General features: G+C 37.2%; 1 protein-coding gene across 1 annotated transcript in view; it reads left to right on the top strand.

The window, feature by feature from the left end:
- The window catches only part of CDKL5 (cyclin dependent kinase like 5), an 83,529-nt gene that overhangs the window by 1,317 nt on the left and 62,933 nt on the right, over nt 1-19,279 (top strand). The gene's annotated exons all lie outside the window — the stretch shown is intronic.

Raw genomic sequence — 19,279 nt, forward strand, 5'->3', positions numbered from 1 at the left:
CAAAATAACTTCTACTTCTCTGAAACAAAACATTTCAGAATCATAGAATGATTCATTTGTACCAATCCAAGAATATATAAAAGTTTTTTTTATGTAGTTCATACCTTTTTCTAGAAAAAGTTAACAATGTGCAGAGGGCCTGCATTCTTGCAGTGGCTTTTAGTGTGTACACAGAAGGACTTTTGCACAGGACATATATTTGGAGTGGCTTACACTATTACACTGACTTAAAGTTAAAAAAGGGAAAAAAAATTAGAAACTGGAAAGATCCTATTTCAAACGGAAGCCTTGTTGGGCTTGGGGGAGACTGTAACGCTCAATAGAATGGCTTTGGTAAATTGGATATTTTTGGATAGTTATGGAATACTAACTCCGGGTGAGTAGTTTGAGAGCACCTGGGTAGTGACAACACAGTTTATACTAGGCAGCTCTGTCCTTTATGGAAGGTAACCTCACCAAAACTCAAGAAGTTTCTAGGATTTCCTGTGTTGCTGAGTGAAATTTAAGCTCTGCATGTCTAGTCATGTCCTCATCCGAAAGAGTTTAGTACTCTAAGAGTATAATATAATGGTAGGTCTGAGCTCCCGTAAGAATATCTTACAGTATACCAGATGACTAGAAAGGAAAGGCTTTCCTTTAGCAGAGGGAGGTGCTTCTTCCTACAGCCTGTGTAAGGACCCTGAATTGCTAGTGAGGATCTAGATTTTTAGATAGTTGCACCATTTTTTTCTGCAGCTTCAAGCTTAAGCTAAACAACTGTATTGAAGTTCTAAAACAAAGCGGTATTTATTAAAGCTTCTAGCAAGTGGGTTTACTAAGAGGTAGGGTTTCCAGTATTTGGAGATCTGAAGAAAAGGCAAGGTATGTTGCTATTTTAAGATTACTGATTTATGATTCTCGCTTACTTAAAACAAGCTGCACCCAACCTCTAAATGCAGATGACTTTAGGGGGTATCTGTTTTACTAAAAAAGAGGAAGTATCTAAAAGGTAAACTTTGACATGTGTCTTTTTTCCCATTCTTCCCCTGGCTGTTTGTCATCTTAACTTTTTCCTTTTACACCTTGGTAAAATACATCGAGAGAGACCTGTCCCGAGCTCTTTTGCAAGGTACTGCACAGATTCAGAGCAGACAGGTCCTGCTTGTTGCCTAGATATAAAAGGTTTGTTAAGAAAACATTTGATAATTGCCACAAGAGTTTAGTTCATGTTTAATTATAGGCATCATAATAAATAGAATAACTTACTAGTTTCTACATTTTTTTGATGGATTTGATTATTTTTTTACTTGGCTTATTCCTTTTAAATATAGAGGAAAAGTGGCTATAAAGGAGGAGAGTTGGAGGCACAGTATGAATTGGAGCTTGAAGATGTGAAAAGATGCTGCCTGTTTGCTCCAGATTTTCATTTACCTTAAGACAGAAAAGATCAAAATTATAGACAGAAATTTTAAGGCTCTGATATTAATCATTGACTAGAATGAACGTGAAAGAACTGAAGTTGTAGAGAAGCACCCTTCTAATGGGAAGGGGAAGAGAGGAAGAAAAGGGGAGAAGATTCTAATTCCTGTGACATTAAAGAATGTTATAAACTAAAGGGGTGGGGTTTAGGTGACACCTAAAACCAAGCACTAATTAGCTCAAAATGGGAATTTCTACCAAACCATGATAACAACGATTGTGCGTTAAGAAGAGTTACTTGTATACAAAGGAAGAAAAAAAGATATTGCAGGATGGTATATGTAGTTGTTCCCCTTGTTCAAGAGCTGTTTTTTAACACAACTTTCCTACTTCTATAGGAAAACAAAGATCTAATTCACTTTCATGAAGTCTTAACAGAATTACCTGGAAATGCAAGGATATGTGGGGTTTTTTTACTGTTTGGCTGCTGATGGGAATACTTTTTTTAGTATGGATGAAGAAAGTAAGAAGTTCTTCCACGTAATCTGTCTCCGCATAGCACAGTTGAACTTTAAGTGCATTACATAGTAAGTCTATTCAGCACAACATAAGAAGTCCAGAAACAGCATAAAAACTAGAGAAAGTTGCAGTATTTGTAATGTCTGTATGGTATATACCAGGCCATCCTTGGCCATGTTCCCTCAGCATGTACTGTTTTTTTTGTACAAAGCTAGCACTTACATCTAAGAATTTGTAGAAGTGTTTATATTAATCTTTATAAATAGCGGTTACATGCCATGATCAAATTCTCAGCTATTGTAAGTCAATGTATCTCCATTGTATTGGTGAGGGGGTAAATTTTGTGTGAAATGAGGATCTGGCCCCTAATTGCAACAATTTTCCAACATATAATCCACTAGCACTTCAATAAATATGTAGCTTTTTGCCTCAGTGCATTTCATTGATGTGTGTATATGGATTTAAATTGGAGAGAATGGAATAAGGAACAAATACCTTGTCGTTGTTATATGCATTTTTTCTTTGCTAGGGGAACATTATCAGAAAAGCAAAAGTACCTCCTCTAGAATGACTGCGTTTACATTATTATACAGCATGTTTTTATCACAAATACTTTATTGCTAATTGTCATTTGTGCATAAAGATTACTTGTTTATCTGGGTTTTTTTCTGATGTGAAGCTAATACAAATAATGTTGAGATAAAGCAGATCTGATGTTCTGAAAAGCTTTTTCCTTTTATTTTGCTGGGAGGACTTTTCATAAGGAAACACACTGGAGTACCTTGTGTTTGCAAAATACTGGAAATATATTCCATATTCACAAACAATTAAAATAGGCTGTCTTGGCTTATTTACTGGATCTTGGCTATGTTTTCTGAAAAGAAAAGCCACTTGAACAGTTCAGCATTGTCAGAGATCATGGCTGAGGAAAAGAATCTTTGCTTATGTTTAAGACTTGTCAAATATTTGCCCTTTAAATAAAACCACTTCCCCCTTTACTTTGCAACGTGGGCTTGCAGCTTCATGAAGAGTTATCCTTTGCTAACAGGGACTTGGGCACAAGTATTGGGAGGACTCTGACATCAGATACAAAGCTAATAGGACAATATTGTGACTTAAAATCAGTAAAGTGATAGGAAGGTGGTGTGGGAAAGCCATAGGTGTCCAGAGAGAGGCACACTGAAGAAAGAAGATTAGAGGAAAAAAATAAGATGAAAGTCAGTGTGAAAAGGGAATGTATTGATGTACTGTGAGATAATAAACAGTGTATATAGCGGGGAATATTGAAAATTGTAGCTGCAAGTAGGAGGAGTTTGTAGAAATGAGGTGAATACATCCTTGGATGACTAAGTGGAGAGTGTGTCTAGGTAGACAAGGTGACAACACTGGAACAGGGGGTCATTCGTTAAAACGAGGCAGAGTTCACCATAGGGCCAGGCTGGAGAGGAAGAAGGATTTGTACTAGCAGGCAGTCAAACCACAGCTGTTGTACTAATGCTTTGAAAGCAGCGATTCTAACTTCTGCTTTAGTTCCCATCTGCAGAGCATGCATAGTGGTTTGCTTTATCTAACCACAGTTTTATCACTGTTCAGTTGAATGTTTGAGAAGGACGCAGATGCAAGTCTGTAAAGAAAAAAAAAATATTTTTTTTTTCTTCAGAGCAGGATTTCATTATTATCCAGTAAATAAGGAATAGACTGCATCTTAAGAAATGAGCATGAAACACCTAGACACCTTAAGCTGATCATTATGTAAATAACAGAGTGTGATAGCTGATGGTTTTCCACTTTTCGACCTGCTGGTGTGGGGAGCTGGCAGAAACTTGCAGGAAAAAACACTGAAAAAATACACAAAAGGAAAGATACCTGTATACATGTATCTGTATGTATAAATTTATGGGGTTATTTTTAGGTTAGCTAGGTATGCAGGAAGGTGATGCAAATTCTATAAAATCACAGTAGAAATTTGAGTTCTCCTAGACTTTTCCTTTCCCGTGCTATGTGCTGTCTGTTATCAGAGTGCTTAGAGCCTGAGGGGATACAGTTTAATGATTTAGAAATTTAATGCCAGTTGTTCTTATGTACAACATCTCCTGCCTAATAAGATTTTTTTTCTGGTCCTTTATTTTAGAAGTGTGTCTGGATTTGGTTGTTCTTTATAGTACTGAGATATTTTTAGAACTTTTTCTTTAAGATAAACACCACTGAATTTCCTTATTAAAAACAAAGAAAAAGAAAGGTTAGTTTACAGAATCATTTGGCCACTTACCTGCATTGAAGAATAATGAAGAATAACCTTTTTAATAGGTTTAATACTTCCAGGCGATTTCCTCTTAGCCTAGTATTTAATTTTGTCTTGTTTGAGCCTTCAGTAATACTCCTGCATTGTCTTCTGAAAAGTTTTGTGTATGTCTCAGAATATCTGAAAGAAATATTTACTGAGCTCTTAAAGAAAGGTATAGTTTACTCATTAGAAAACATAATGGATATGCGTATGTAACAGAATCATTAGATTTCATTTGAGTATCTCAGCCTTTTCCATGACTTTTATCACTAGATCCCCTACTGACTAACAGGGTCACAGTTTCCTTAGCTTTCCCTTTGAAACCAATGATTTTCTGTTCCTCCAGGTAGCCGGTCTCCACCTCTGCACTCCTCACATTACTTGTTTGTGTTTGAGCTCAGTCAGGAATTCCCTGTTTACCAGTGCTGGCCAATTCGAGAAACTTTTCCCAGCTATCTGCGTGTTAGAGTGGGCCATTCCTGTGCTTTGAGGAAGTCGTCCTTGTAGAACAACCCGCCCTCCTAAACCCCTTTACCCTTTAGGGCTGTCTCTAAGCAGATCCTTGAACAAGGTGAAATCTGTTCTATCGAAGGTCCAGGGTTGTAATTTTACTGTCTCTCTTTCTTCGTTCATTCAGAATCACAAATTCCACTATATCATGGTGTTTTGCGTCTGGAGATGCTGGTCTCTTGTAATCCCAGTAAGAAAGGCACTCAGACTCTATAAAATGGCATTTAAAGTGCTATTTCTTTACAACGTTAGCTTTAATAAAGTAAAAATGGGTACAGGTGATCTTGCATCCCTTTAGATGCTGGGAACCTTGAGTTGTACAGCATCAAATAGGCCTCTGATCGGGGTGCAGCATACTGTGCAGACCATGCCTGTAAGAAGGGGTTACCCCATTTTAATGACTCAAGCTATTACAGGATTTTCTTACAAGAAAACTATTAATCATTTCTGCTGTCAGACAGAATGGATGTTCAGGTGCAAAATTCTTGCTGTACTCTTACATTAGAGGCAAGGCCACGCAGGGGATGTCATTGCGGGTGCTGAGTGGGTGCTGCCTGCAGGCTCCTCCTTACAACGAGTGGGCTGAGTTCCTCCTGCGGCCGAGGGATTTGTGGTGCAGAGGGCTGGCCCGCCTCGGGTGAACTCTGGTGTGGGTCGCTAACTCATCGATGTACAATGGCCTTCTGGTCAGAGTGACTACACATTGTCACTACCTCTTAGGTTAATATAAACCTTCACATTCCTGTTGGTTCATTGGTCAGTTGTGTCAAGAAGTTGCCTTCTGCATCTTTCAAAAATCTCCTGATTGTCTCCATCATGCTGTTGGAGCATGCTTGCAGCAGATGTTGGAGTGCTCTAAGCCCTCTGTGAAAACTGGACTTTGTTGCAAGGCTTTCCTTTACCTGTTTTGCTCTCTTGATCAGGTGCTTCGAAGTAGATGTCCACCCTAATGTTACCTGTGTTCTTCTGTCTTCTAACCCTCATGCAAAATCTTTTGACTAGTTTCTTACCTATTTCAAAGCAAATGTCCATGCATTCAAGCCTCCCTTTCCTTTGCAAGAATATCCTTGCCTTCTTAGCTCGTCCTCCTCAAAATACCTTCAGTCTGTTTGTGACAGTGCTCCGGTCATGCAAGCTATCCCACCACGTTTTCTGTAATCCTAATGAGTGATTTCATCACCTAGGGTGACGGGTAGTTCAGATAACACATTTCTATAACTGTTTACAGACTCCTAGTTCCTCCTGTTTGTTTCCCATGACGCTTGCATTTTGTCTACAGGCACCTGGGACCTGGTCATGCTGCTTTCACAAAGGGAATGGGAGCTTCATACTCATAAAAAAATGGGGTCTCTCTGATGCTATCATAAAAATGGAGTTCTGAATTTGCCTGGTAGCTGTTAGAATCCCATCTCCAACTCATACATTTCCTGATGTTATTAACATTGCCTTACTCTTCTCACTGGAAATCTGCTAACCCTTCTTTTTATGTTGATGAGTTTCTCTTTAGTGTCAAAATTAAAATGTAAGTGTACTTGTTTGTAAAAGTTGCACTTATCTTCAGTGTGTTGTGTTTTCTGACATTCTTGCTTTAGATGTGGCTTTCAAGGTTCCTTAGCTCTCCAGCATGTGTTTAGCCAAGTGCTTGGACTGAGAAATACAGTCTTCATTGCAGTTTATCTTCAACTTTTTTCTGGTATTATCTTCTGTACTGAAATGGATACAACTCTTTTACTTTGGATTTGACAGTAGTTCCTGTTTGGATGACTGAGAAATGAAATGATGAGTAAATAAAAAAATCTGAGTTCCCAAAATGAGCACAGATTGCTGTCTGCATTTTTTTCCCCTCAACGTTATAATCTTTCATATGATGGAGGTAGTATGAGCTGATGTCAGATTTTGACTACTCAGCTAGAGAATAAACTAGCACTGTCTGGTATTTGAACCCCAGAATACTAGCTGTGCTGCTTCGGACGTTCCTGGTTCTTGATGTTGTATTTCATTAAACTTTTTGTAATACTGTGAGTTAAGGAGAGGTATTTTTGTCTGCTTTTGACAGAGATGGATGCTAGGTACAATATTGCTATTCAACATTTTAATGACTGATCTGAAGGTAAATATGAATGTACTGCTGTTAAATGTTATGGAAAACAGACTGCAGTGGTAAGCAATAGAAGATAATAATGCATAGCATTTAGCATTATGTGGCAAGTAGCTCAATTCAGGCAAAGCATATTTTAAATATTTGTGTTTTTTCATGTACAATTGAATTTCAAAATTAGAGCCTTCCAGCAAAATTTGAATTATGTTAGGAGCATTTTGAGCACTCAGTTTCATCATTTCAGAGTAAAGCTGAAAGCTGAGTAATGCATAGACTTTTTCTAATCTTGTACCCTGATATGCACAAGAATGGCCATTTTGAGTCAGATGATTCAACTAGCTCCATACCTTAAAAGTGACTTTGTTAGAGGTAAACAACAGATTAAGAACACGGCAGGCATGTTGTGATACTCCCTGCAGTATTCACAGTCTCTAATTGATACAGTGCTACTGGAAAGTCATTATCACCAGAATATTCTAGCACAGATTGTCATCAGTGTATTTTTTTATTACCTTATCCTGTGCCTAAGGCCATCTGTCCTTTAAGTCTTCTACTTGCCTGTGTGTACTGTTTAACGTATTAACTGATATTTCTGTATACTGTGTAAAGTATTCTGTCCTTATGCATTTTTTTAGATACCATTAATTTACATATAACTATCTTTCACCTAAAACCAGGTAAAAAGTACAGTGCCAAATCCTACTGATTCATGTCTTAAGATGTCACATATGCTCTCATTGTTGCTATTGCTATCTTGTTGCTGCCTCTATTTGGTTACATCCTCAAATTTTTTGCTGATCTTTTTCTTTGATTTTTGTATGTAATTAAAAGTAGCATTTCTGATTTTCACTTCTAATCAAATGTGTATTGGCTCTGTGGCAAGATTTTTGCTTTTAATCATGGCTGAGGGCAAATTTGTACGCAGCACACCATTTTCTTTCATTAATGGCAGCTTACCTATGGAGGATTATTACACTTAATGCTGACTCACCAACTCACTGACGTGTTTTTGTGCCAAAACTTGTGCAAAATACATACGGTGAACATGAGACTTATATTGAGCTTCTGAAGTAAATAGAGTGTACCAGTAGTAAATGTTTGCAGTAGTCAGAGCTGAGATCTGTCTTGACTATTATGTGAGGAAAATAGAGCTATTAGGCAAGCTGTAGTGCTGAAAATCATATTAACTCTTTAATAACCACTTGTTTCAACTTCACCATTAGGCAATGAATAACCTTTTGAATGCCTTACAGATTTCTGGTTTGAAATATTAGGTATATAGTATTTCTTTCATGGGTTTCCATACTCTGCTTCCATGGTGTTCCGCTGAGTGCAGCAGTGAGAGGCAAGCTTGATTAGCGCTAAATCACTTCAGTTATTACTTTCCTATACGTGTATATATAAATGACATACAATGAACATCTATAACTGCTTGCTATGCACGGTAGATGCTACTGTGGCACTGAAAGTTTCTAAAGCTTTCATTTTTCATTGATGCGTTGTGGTATTTGTCTAGACCTGAATCTGAGCCTCTTCCATAGTCCTCTTAGTTCGCTGCAGCAGGGATTAGCCTGACAATCAGATTGGCATTATATTAATGTGTTTTAAATGTCACTGATGTCAATGAAGTCCTGATTTATATTAAACTGGAAGATTCATATGTGTACTGTTATTGCTCCAAAGATCAGATAGTTGTAGATAGGGTAGAAACTAAGTTGCTGAGACCCCACAGGTTGAGAAGACAGCTGACTATTCAGTCTCTCCTCCCCTCCCACCCCCAAGGTGGGCTATGATATTCTCCATACCACAAGATTGCTGCTTTTTATTTCTTTTCCTCAAAGCCTTATTCCTAAGTGTCTGTCTCTCTCTCTGCATTTTTTTAAGAGTTGTTTCGTAAGGTATCTCTTAATAAAAAACATTAAAGCACTAATTTTGATGAGGCTATCCAACTCTAAAATGACTTACCCACTCCCATGAGAAAAACAATTAGATCTCTGTTTAATGTTGTCCCAGTTTCCTAGAAGCCTGAGACCTGGGATTAATTGAAATAAACATTTGTTTTTCACGCTTTTAAGGCTATATAGGATGAGAGGATAAGGTAAGGCAGTCCCAGGTGTCCTGATTGCTTTTGTTGCATTATGTTGTCTTCTGTCTGTTACTTCTGCTATAGATTGCTAAGGTGTGCTCTATTTAAAATTTTTTTTAGTTTGTTTTTATATGACCCCTTGCTATCTTTTTCAGTCATATACAGTGATTTCTTTAAGAGGACCTGTCCAGGTTGTACAAAGCAGACATGAAAATAAATGCATTAAATTTAATGGATTTCATTATTCACACTGGTCAGTCTGTCTGTAGCCATATCAATGGAATGGTGCTGCTTTGATGTCTGCAGTTGTGTTGTTTCCCTTTGAGTCTTTTATGACAATCCAGACTGCTCTATGAAAGGTCCCTTGTAGGATACTCCATTCCCTTACCTCCTTCTTTGTACTTGTCATATTATGAACCCTGCTAAGATGTGGGCGGTATTCAGTGTTCAAAATTGGCATTCCCTCCCTCCTTTGTCCCCAAAGGCTAATCTGGAAATGGAAGGTGCAGGGGAAAGATGAGAGTGTGCTTTCAGAGGGGAGAAATTAACTTGCTGTGGAAGGCGATACTAAGATTATATTTTTTTCAGGTGTGTTGAATTTAAAGCAGTACAGTGTGAGGGTGTCACTTTCGGTGCCACAAATTAGGACGGCTTAAGTTGGCTTGGCCATTATAACACTGGGTAACAGAATTTCATGCAGTACAAAGCTGGGATGCAGAGAGACCTGATGCTGCGGAAGACCTTCAAAGTAAGAGGGGGGAGGGACAGAAACAGGTGATCCCCCTTATACTCTAGTAATGCAGGTAACTGAAGGAGGCATAGAAATCCGAGTTAAAAATAAGTGGTTCATCTTACCTGGGAAGGATATGTGAAATGTATTACTGGTGGTTCTCAATTTAAATTAAGTCACAGATAAGTAATTTGTTACAGTCACGGTGTCTCAGATCAGTATTTCTTTTAGTCACACAGCTTCTTTCACTTTGTCGCACTAATGGCTCTAGATTAACCAGACATCTGTTGCACTTTTTGTTTCTTAAAGAAACTGTCTTTCTGATAGTGTTTTACATAATATGTTGCGTGAATTTCTGCTATGGGTACTGGGTTTGACTAAGTGAAAGGTTACTGCTTATGCTGCAAACAACACATTTCCTTGGAATATTGCCAGTATATAAACATGCTCCTTAGTAGTTGCTGCATAGTCCCATCTGCAAACAGATTATATATCATCACACTTGTAATAATACAGGAATCATATTCAGACCTGCAGCAGTGTGTTCTGTGGCTGCTCTAATGGCTCTTAATTGTAAACAGCTTGTAGTGCTGTATCTCATTATAATGCACTTGTAAATGAAATCTTACTTTTAAGTGTAGATGTGGTGAGCACACAAAGCAAGACTATCCATACAAATTATCATTTCTTGAAAAAGTTGAAAATGTTATGCTGAAAATTAAAGTTTAAGAACCTGACTACAGTATTTCTTAGAAGCAGCAGCAGAAGAAATTGAAATCGATGAGGATTTGAGACCTGATGTAGGGTTTTGGATCATTAGGAAAGTAGTGGTGCAGGCTAGGGAATTTAGAGTTAATGCAAATTAATATATGGGTGAAGTAACAACATATGGCTAATTATAGGACTACATCTGTAGTAGTATGAACTTGCTTGAATATTGGATTACAGTCTAGTCTTGTCATCAAATTGCAAATTACTGTGTAGCATAATTGACACAAAGAAAATTGTGTTTCTAAATTTTAGGCTAATTGTTTTCCTGCAAGGGATTCTTGTGGACTACTTAAACTTTTGTAGGATATGCGAGGAGCTCTAAGAGCACTAGGTTAATCGCTGATCTCTGGACGCTTCATGTATTTAAATAAAGGCCAGTAAAATAGAGCACATTTCAGCGTTTGAGAAGATCACTAATGTAGATTATTAAATGTACCATGGTAAAAATGTATCTGGATCATCTAGCTGTCTTTCAGAATTATTTGTAGAAGTCAAGTTGATCTAAAATGTCACTATACTAAAGTGTCTTGAATACACTAATTGTTTTTGTGAATTTAAAGCCTTTTTTTAAGCCAGGAGTCCTGGAAAAGGAACATTTGACAGTGTAGGTAAAACATTGACAACAATAGTGAAAACTTTCCCAGCATTTCACTTTATCTGAAAGCTATAGGCTCTTCTAGGCAAACGTAATTTTTCATCAGTAAGGATTACAGTGGGTTTTAAAGTAGTATGTTGTCCTTCTGAATGTCCTGGTTAAAGTAATTTAATTTTCTGTGATTGCTCAGTTCTGTGTAACTCCTAATTGGTGGAATGCCCTCTTAAAAATATAGACAACTTTCTATTCTTTCTGAATAAAAATTCCTGCAACATGTAACTTCTTTTCAAGTATAGCAGTATTTACTCTTCATTCAAAGCCTGGATAACAATAAATGGGGGCAAAAAAGGAAAGTAGTTTCTATTTATAACATTACAGCTGTTTGAAATGTGTACAAATGTGTAAAATTTCATGCAAAGAACTTAATAATTGCACTTACTGTACATGGTGTTTGATCTCAGCTAAAAGCCTGAGGGACTAGACAAGCCTGGCATCAGAGTATGGTGATGAAGAAATTTTGGATACAGTGGGAGGCCAGACTGAGCTCTGGAACAGAGGCCGTTTTGTTAAGACTGCGTAGTGCTTGGTTTTCTTCAACTGATAGCAATTGTTACAGGTTTGCACATAACTGGAAGCATTCTTTATGCTATCTATCCCTTATACATATATTACATTTCTGAAACTCTCCGGAACACATACTTCTGTTTTGTTGTATTTAGCTTCACCTGGACAATAAAGCTCAATGAGTTTGCTGCTTGCTTTTGATAGAGTAGTCCGATTGCATGCTAGCTTCTCCTGTTCTAAAGGGTATGTAAGTTTCTTCTAGTTTAATAGGAAAACACTCTGGATTTATAAAGTATTTGCATTTTTATTATATTATCCCTGAATTATTTTAGCTTAGATTGCTAAATTAGACCAATCTTCATGCAAGTCCCTTTTAAATCCTAACATCTTACAACATAATGGCTTAACTTTGCCTGTTATGAAAAGTCACTCACTTTATGTAATGCTACACATCTGGAAAAATGAAAATAGAAAAGTGAGGATTTGTTTCTGAGCAGCACAAGTAACTCTTTGTTGGAAACAGATACCAACATTGCTCTCCGGTTTATAGTTGCTTGTGCCTTAAATTTGATAAAGCATCTTGTATTTCTTCCTCCTTGCGAATACTAATTTCTGTTAGAGTAACGCAGCATAGAAAGATTGCAGGATCTTGAAGTGGAATGATTGTACTCACTGACACCCATTCTTTCATTACTTCATTCACTTGCACCCTCATACTCAAACACTTTCAGAAGTATAAAGATGTGTGTGTGCCCACAGGGGCAGTATCGGATTTGGGCAGTATCTCCAATGTGCAGGATGGAAGACAAGGGTAAGTAGCTGTCAAGTCCCCGCTACACCTCTGAAGTTCCGCTTGGTGGTGATGACAAACCAGTTCTTACATCTTTTGTATATATTTTATCTTCAGAAGTTGTCCATTGTTATGGGATGGTCCTTAGCCTCAGTCTTTTTTACTTCAACTTCTATGAGTCTGTTACCTGTTTTCGCTTGTTTGGAATTTGTGTTTGAAATGTATGTCTGTAATCTGTTTCCCTGATGGGCTAACAGGAGAAAGGCTGATATATGTTATAAGCTGCAACCTTGTTGCTGTCCTCCTGTTGTTAGGATGCAGGGTCTGATTGCGAGTCAGCTGTGCTGCAACCTTCCGGGCTTAGCGTAATGTTTTCCTCAATTTTACTATTGGAGCACCATACTGGGAACAGTTTTCTCTGTTATCAATAAAAATTATTCTCAAAACCTTATTGTGCAGTTTCTTCTCATGCCTCTGCATGCTTGTGTGTGTGTGTACTCTCTCAATGCCTCCCCCAATATTCTATTCATATTCCCCTGATTTGTTACATACTTATGCAGCAGAAACAAGGTACACAAATGCATACGTTCTCTGAAAAGTTTGTTGTTGTTATGTTTTCGGTTCTTAGTATAGAATTGTGCTGCCTTATTGAACAACTAAGTATCGGTTGATGATAAAATGCTTTTAGAGAGAAGGCTTAGTTTGGGTGCTGCTATATCTCCTAAACTTTCAGTCCACAAACAGTCTTCATAATATTGAGAAGAACTCTTTCACAAATGTGTGTTAGGAAGCATATTTTTACATACAGTTCTAATAACAGAACATTACCACAGATTCCAGTGTGCTGAAAATTAATTGCAAAGCGATTTTCTTAGACTTAACCTTGACTGAACAAGGTTACCATCATTATCAATTTTCCTTTTGGCTGTAGAGAGACTTTTCTAAAATTGTGAGGTTTTTCAGGTATAACAGAGGTAGATGACATTTATAAGTGTAGTCATGCACTGAGGTGTGGAAAGATGGAATTCTATAGGACCAGAAAAACTTGGTTGGCTGGTTACACCTACCTCTTCTTGTGACAGTACACATCTTGACCAGGAGGCAAGCTATCTTCTTGAAATCAATTAACATTTCCAACAGAGATGGAGTAATGCCATGTTTATGCACAGAAATATGTTACAGGCAATGCCATCTGCAGAGTAAAGCTGACTAGCTGCTGCTTCTATAGGATCAAATTTCCTGTGACTGTTTGTGTGAAAAATTTATCTGAGTGGTACGTACCTTTTTTTTTTCCCACTCAGAGCATCAGCTAGTGAAGAATGGTGTTAAGAAATGTATACAAGATAGTATGTGGTGGAATTGCAGCTTGAGTTTTGAACCTGCTCTAATTTTGTAAGTCTTTCATGCTTCCACTGCTATAAATGTTGCTGTAGTGCTAAGGAATCGAAACTATTTGGGGAGGAAAAAAGAATCAGTAGGAACTTCGTTAGTAACCTTTAGGAAGGCTTAAGAGAGGCCAAACAACATCTATCCTACGGACTCTAGCAGGTTTAAAAAAAAAAGGGGGCGGGGGGAGGGGATGGTATTTCTATTTAGAAATTCTGGGATGTGGTGCCCCCTTCATCCAGGTTCCCCAGATCGCATAAAATAGAGACTGCAAACCATATATTTCAGGTGACAGCAGTATCAGAAAAGCAAATCAAGGGAGATCAGCCTGTCTACTGTCTATAGTATTTCTCACTTTCTATTCACTATGGTTCTCAATGAAATTGACGGTTTTTAATTTAAATTGCTGAAGAGTAGCTTCTGTTGCTTGACCAACATCCTTTCAGTTTCACATGCATGCATGTACAGGGCCATGCACAAGTGTATACACATGTATGTTTGTTTAGTAAGTTACAGCAAGTGGTCTCTTCTGGTCAGTTTTAGAAACTGATACTAGCCCATTCCTTCTGTTGCCTCTTAGCAGATTTTTATATGTACTAGCTAGTCCTTTTTATTTTTATGAATATGAGGAGAACTGAACACTTGTGCCTCAGTATGAAATAGAAATGGCAATGATTCTTTTTTATCAAAGTATTCAGCAGGAGTGTACAAGTCTTCAACCAAAATCTGAATAAAAAACTTCACAACTGAAGTCTTATGATTGTATTTTCTCAGCTTTCACTCATCTCTTCCTGAAACATGATCTATGAGATGAACTTTCTGAAAAATTATCCTCATTGCTAAAACATCTTGTGCTTTTTCCCTAAACATGTTTGCTTGAAGGAAGGCAATCTTTTACCACTTCTGAGCTATTAAAAAAAAAAAGGTGAAAATGAAGGGTCTATTTAATTTTGATAGCTCTATTTCTACAGTAAAAAATAAATCCCAGAATTTTTCAATGGGAGAACATGCCTTTTCTGAAAATATCTGGCTAGGAATCAAATTATGAGGGCATAGTTTATTCTTGCAAGGAAAAAAAATCTGTGGAAAGACTAAAAGAATAATTAGGTCCAGGGATCTTTTGTCCATGGATTTGTTTGGGTTTTTTCCTCTTGATTTTTAGGTTAGGGTAGGTTAACAATTAACATTCTGCAAGGCCACCTTTTTCTTTTTTGAAGAGGTGGCAATAGTTGACTATTCACATTGTACTACTTGAATGAAACCTGTGTGAGGAGACTAATTTATCTTTTTTCACTGAGGATTTTAACTGGATTTAGAGTAATTAATGATTCACTTGTTCACATTCTTTTATATTACTCGTCACACCCAGGCTATATAATCTTATATTGTAATGTTATTTTAAAAAAAAAAAAATTCAGAATCATGTTATAATGAAACCAAGTCAGATTTAGTACATTCAAACACAAACGCTAGTCAACAAACTCCTGTTAGAGCTATTGTTTATGCTCTGTACCAGCAGAAGGCTTGCTACTACATCAGTTTGCAAAGGACAGAAGGCAACCTTCCTCTGAAGAAGCTTTGTTTTTCATATCTCCGTCTAGTTTAGACCAAGTGCTGCAATGAAGCTCAAAGCTTACTTGTACAGTTTTACCTTTTGGATTTTTGCAGTGATCATAAATGTTTTGTATACCCCTAATCAAATCTGAAGTAACAGTACTGTTATTAAATACTAATGAGAAATTTTGCAAAGTAAAAGATTTGAAACCTTTACTCCATAAAGAATCCTAAAGCTTTTCCAACTGTTACTTTTTCTTTCCCTTTCGTTTAAATGTGCCTTGGAACTGAGAGAAATATAGCTCTAGGAGCTCCATACATAACATACAATCTAAATCCACATTTTTCTTATGATAACCTCTCATGTTAATCTTTGTGCTCGTACTCAATGATCTCATCTGAAATGTTTTCCTGGAAGCTTAACATAAGGAAAGGAGCTACTTCTAATAGGGCCTTCTTTGCGAGTTATTTAAAGCTTTCTTGATCTCAGGTAGTACCTTCAATTATACCAGGAACAGGAAATGCAAAGGTCGTAGCAGAGATATTTATAGCTTCCTGAAGAGACTCACCAGAGAACATGTACTTTATTCTCTAATGTGCAGGTTAAAGAAGAAGGATGAGCTTCAGAAATTCTGGTCTTGCTGCTAGCTATGCCAGATTGTTTTGTGGGATGTGAGAATTGACGCTGCACAGTTATGCTGGCAATAGAGATGTTCTTACTTCAGTAGCACAGTTGGGAATACTTTATTTGTGTTTCTAGCATGTGTATTACAAACAATCCAATGGACTGTGATATTAATGTAGCAATGGAACTCAAAGAATACTGATACAGAGAAGGTAATATCTCTGAAGTTACTAGTGTTGATCACCATTTCTGAAGTGTACCTTAAAAACATGTGCATGCACATAAGTTTGTGCATGCATGAGAAAATAAAACATATAGACAGAAGGGTTGCGAAGTCCAGTAATTTGGGTGGAATTAATCTCACCCTCTGTTTCAGTGCGTAGGTCTTGCATAACCAATTTCCCTAGTTTATATAAATTGAGAGAGCCCAACATCCGAAAAGCAATTTTACCATCTGGAAATTATTAAAATAGGTAACTTTCTGGCTGAATCTTCTCTCCCTCTCCTGCTTTTACTAGCTGTGGGGAAAGCCTTGACAACACACATTGGATATGTAACTCTTAGCTGCCTAAAGCTAAATGAGACGGACTCTACCTTAGGAAATATTTGAGGTTTTCTGTAGATTTATTGAGTTCTTTTAAATACAGAATATACTTGTTCTCAGTTTAAATTTAGCTTTGGAAATTGCTGTTTCTATTTTAGACCTGGAGAAGGGCTTCAGTTTCTTTTGCGTGCACCAGTAGTTCTAATAAAAGCATGCTACCTTTTCCCCTCAAACACCGCCTTGCTTATATACACTGTGATAAACTTACTTTTTTGCACGTAATTTTCTAGACTTCTCAAATACAAAATTCATCATATAACACCATATGGATACCCACGCAGTTGTCACACAGCTGTCAGCTTGTAGTATTTGAGGTGTAACCTGAGTAACCTGTCGCCTTCATCTGCCATGCATACCAGAATGCTGTGGAATGAGACTCATCTGTGGTTTTAGTGGGTTTGCAGCTATTTCTGAATTCTCACCGTTCCTCTGCTTTCGGTAAAATTGGGTTCCAGTAAAATTTTAGATGTTCACAGATTCATTTGCTTATTTGTTATGCTGGTTTTAATACTAACTTCGGAATCCACGTGCTGTATCCTAGTTCTCTTTTCCAATCTGTTTTCAGCCTTCATTGTCTGCCTTATTTTCCTAGTCTCTTTAGCCTATGTATTCATTGGCCCTCAGCTCTTCATTCTGCACTTTTTATCCCCTCTCCCCCACATATTGTTTCCAGTGTTTGGGACAATAAACTTGGTGAGATCAAGACACTGTTTTCCTTCCCCTTTTTCCAAGAAGTATTCACTTGTCACATTTGGGCAAACTTTCATAGTGAACCTAAATTCTGTATGATACCTTTTTTCCTGGCTCAGAAGCACATGTGTGCATGCACAATCTAAAAGTGGGATGTGTTAGTCTTATTGGTAGGGGCAGTTTTTATTAGAATAGCTTTTTTTAATCTTCCTGGAACTTGTGTGGTGTTTAGACTTTTTTCTCCTTTTTGAAATAAAAGAGAAAATATACTGATCTAGTCATGAGGTTTTGGATGCTGCAGAAACTGCCTGAAATAAGTCCACAAACTCTCTTTCTCAATTTAGCTCCAAAACTGAAATTTCATCTGTAGAAATGCTATTTTTATGAAGACTTAGCTGCTGTTTCTTCTCCATCTATTAGTAGTAACAGAAGTCTTCCTTGGTTGCAGACTCCTTTATTTCGTCATGTACGTTCTGCTTCTCAAGTTAACTAAATTACCATGCAACTTGTGTAGAGGCAGCCCTCCTGTTCCTCTGACCCCTGCAACAGTGATCAGTAAAGCCCGTATGTGTTTGAAGTCTGAATCTTGCCTGATGTCTTTTTTTAGGCAGTTTGGATTGAATTTTAATCCTTAGTGGTATTCTATAAGAGAAAATCTCTAAAAGGAATGTAGTTTTAAATGCTTGGCAGAGCAAAATCACAGTTTTCTGAAGAGGCAAGAATTTCTCTCTTATTATCCAAAGAATGTACTGTCTGTATAATCCTAGAAAAGAAAAGCCTTTCTTTCTCTGCAAACCTGAATGTAGAAACTTCGAGAAGAAATGAAGGTGTCCACTGAAAGCCATATCAATATACAGACTGGAAAAAACTTTTTAAAAAAATAGCTAAATTGAAAGGGAAGTAGGAAAGAGCATTGATTTAGGATTCTGTAGAGCATCCATCAGGCTGGTTGGGAGAGCATCAGAAGTGAGGAGAACTGATAAATAAAATATCAGGAAAAATTATTCTGCTCTATTATAATGCTAAAACAATTAAAAAATTGAGGTCAGCAAGAAAATAGTACCAACTTGCACCTATAGAGCTTTCCCTGTTATAAGATTGACCTAGAATTTTGCTTTGATAAGAGCATAATGACAGCAAAAATACCTCTTGATTGAGGAAAAAAAGAAGAGAGCAAAAAGATGTTTTTTTGTAAATACCACAAAATCCTTAGGGGGGGAAAAATTATTTTCTCTCCATAATACTGTTATCTAATGGAAGAAGTAGCCAAAGAACTGAGGCTAGAAAGTATGGGTGGCATTTCCTGTTCAAATTTATCATTCCTTCCCTAGAGAACAACACAAAAATATTATCATTAAAGATATAAAGATCTATAAAGATTATCATTAAAGAAGTAAAAGGGATGTTTGTGAGCTGTAGTGCTACTTGAGGAGAAAGGAGATACCGTATGATGGAGAGGACATGGAATGGCAGATTCTCAGGGCTAATGTAGACATCTATGAAATGTTCCATAGCCAAAACCTATCAACGAGCTGAGACCGTATTACCAAAGGCGTTGGTTTCATTCAGTAACACCTTTTAGCTACTAAATTGCATGGACAAGACAGTGTTACATTATTTTGTGTGCTCAAAATGGGGAAAAAACCTAGTTTTCAGTTTAAAATATTTTTTTTAGAAATTGGAAACACTAAACATAAAACTTCTCATATTTGGGGATTCTAGACAAGAAGAACATTGTAGCTTGGGCTTTCCCCCAGATGCGGAAAGCTTATCGTTACTGACATATACTCTCTTTCAAATTAATGTATTAAAACTAAAAATAACCTCAACCATGGCTCTTGCTTCTGCTCCAGAGCAGATCTGGAATGGCTGTTTGGTATCTGAATAGGTGATTACCACCTCTGGTAGTTTAAGGCTCACTCCAGAATATGGAGGAGTTGTTGCTGCTGTTTCTGCATGAGAAGGAAAGTTAAAGTTAGGGCAAACGTTGTGTATAAGTCTACAGCATGGGAATGACAGTAGCTGCTGCTATTTTTAATTTTTTTTTTCCTTTAGCACCAAGATAGACAATTTTT

This window comes from Gavia stellata, chromosome 1, assembly GCF_030936135.1.
Source record: "Gavia stellata isolate bGavSte3 chromosome 1, bGavSte3.hap2, whole genome shotgun sequence".
In the NCBI taxonomy this organism is placed as follows: domain Eukaryota; kingdom Metazoa; phylum Chordata; class Aves; order Gaviiformes; family Gaviidae; genus Gavia; species Gavia stellata.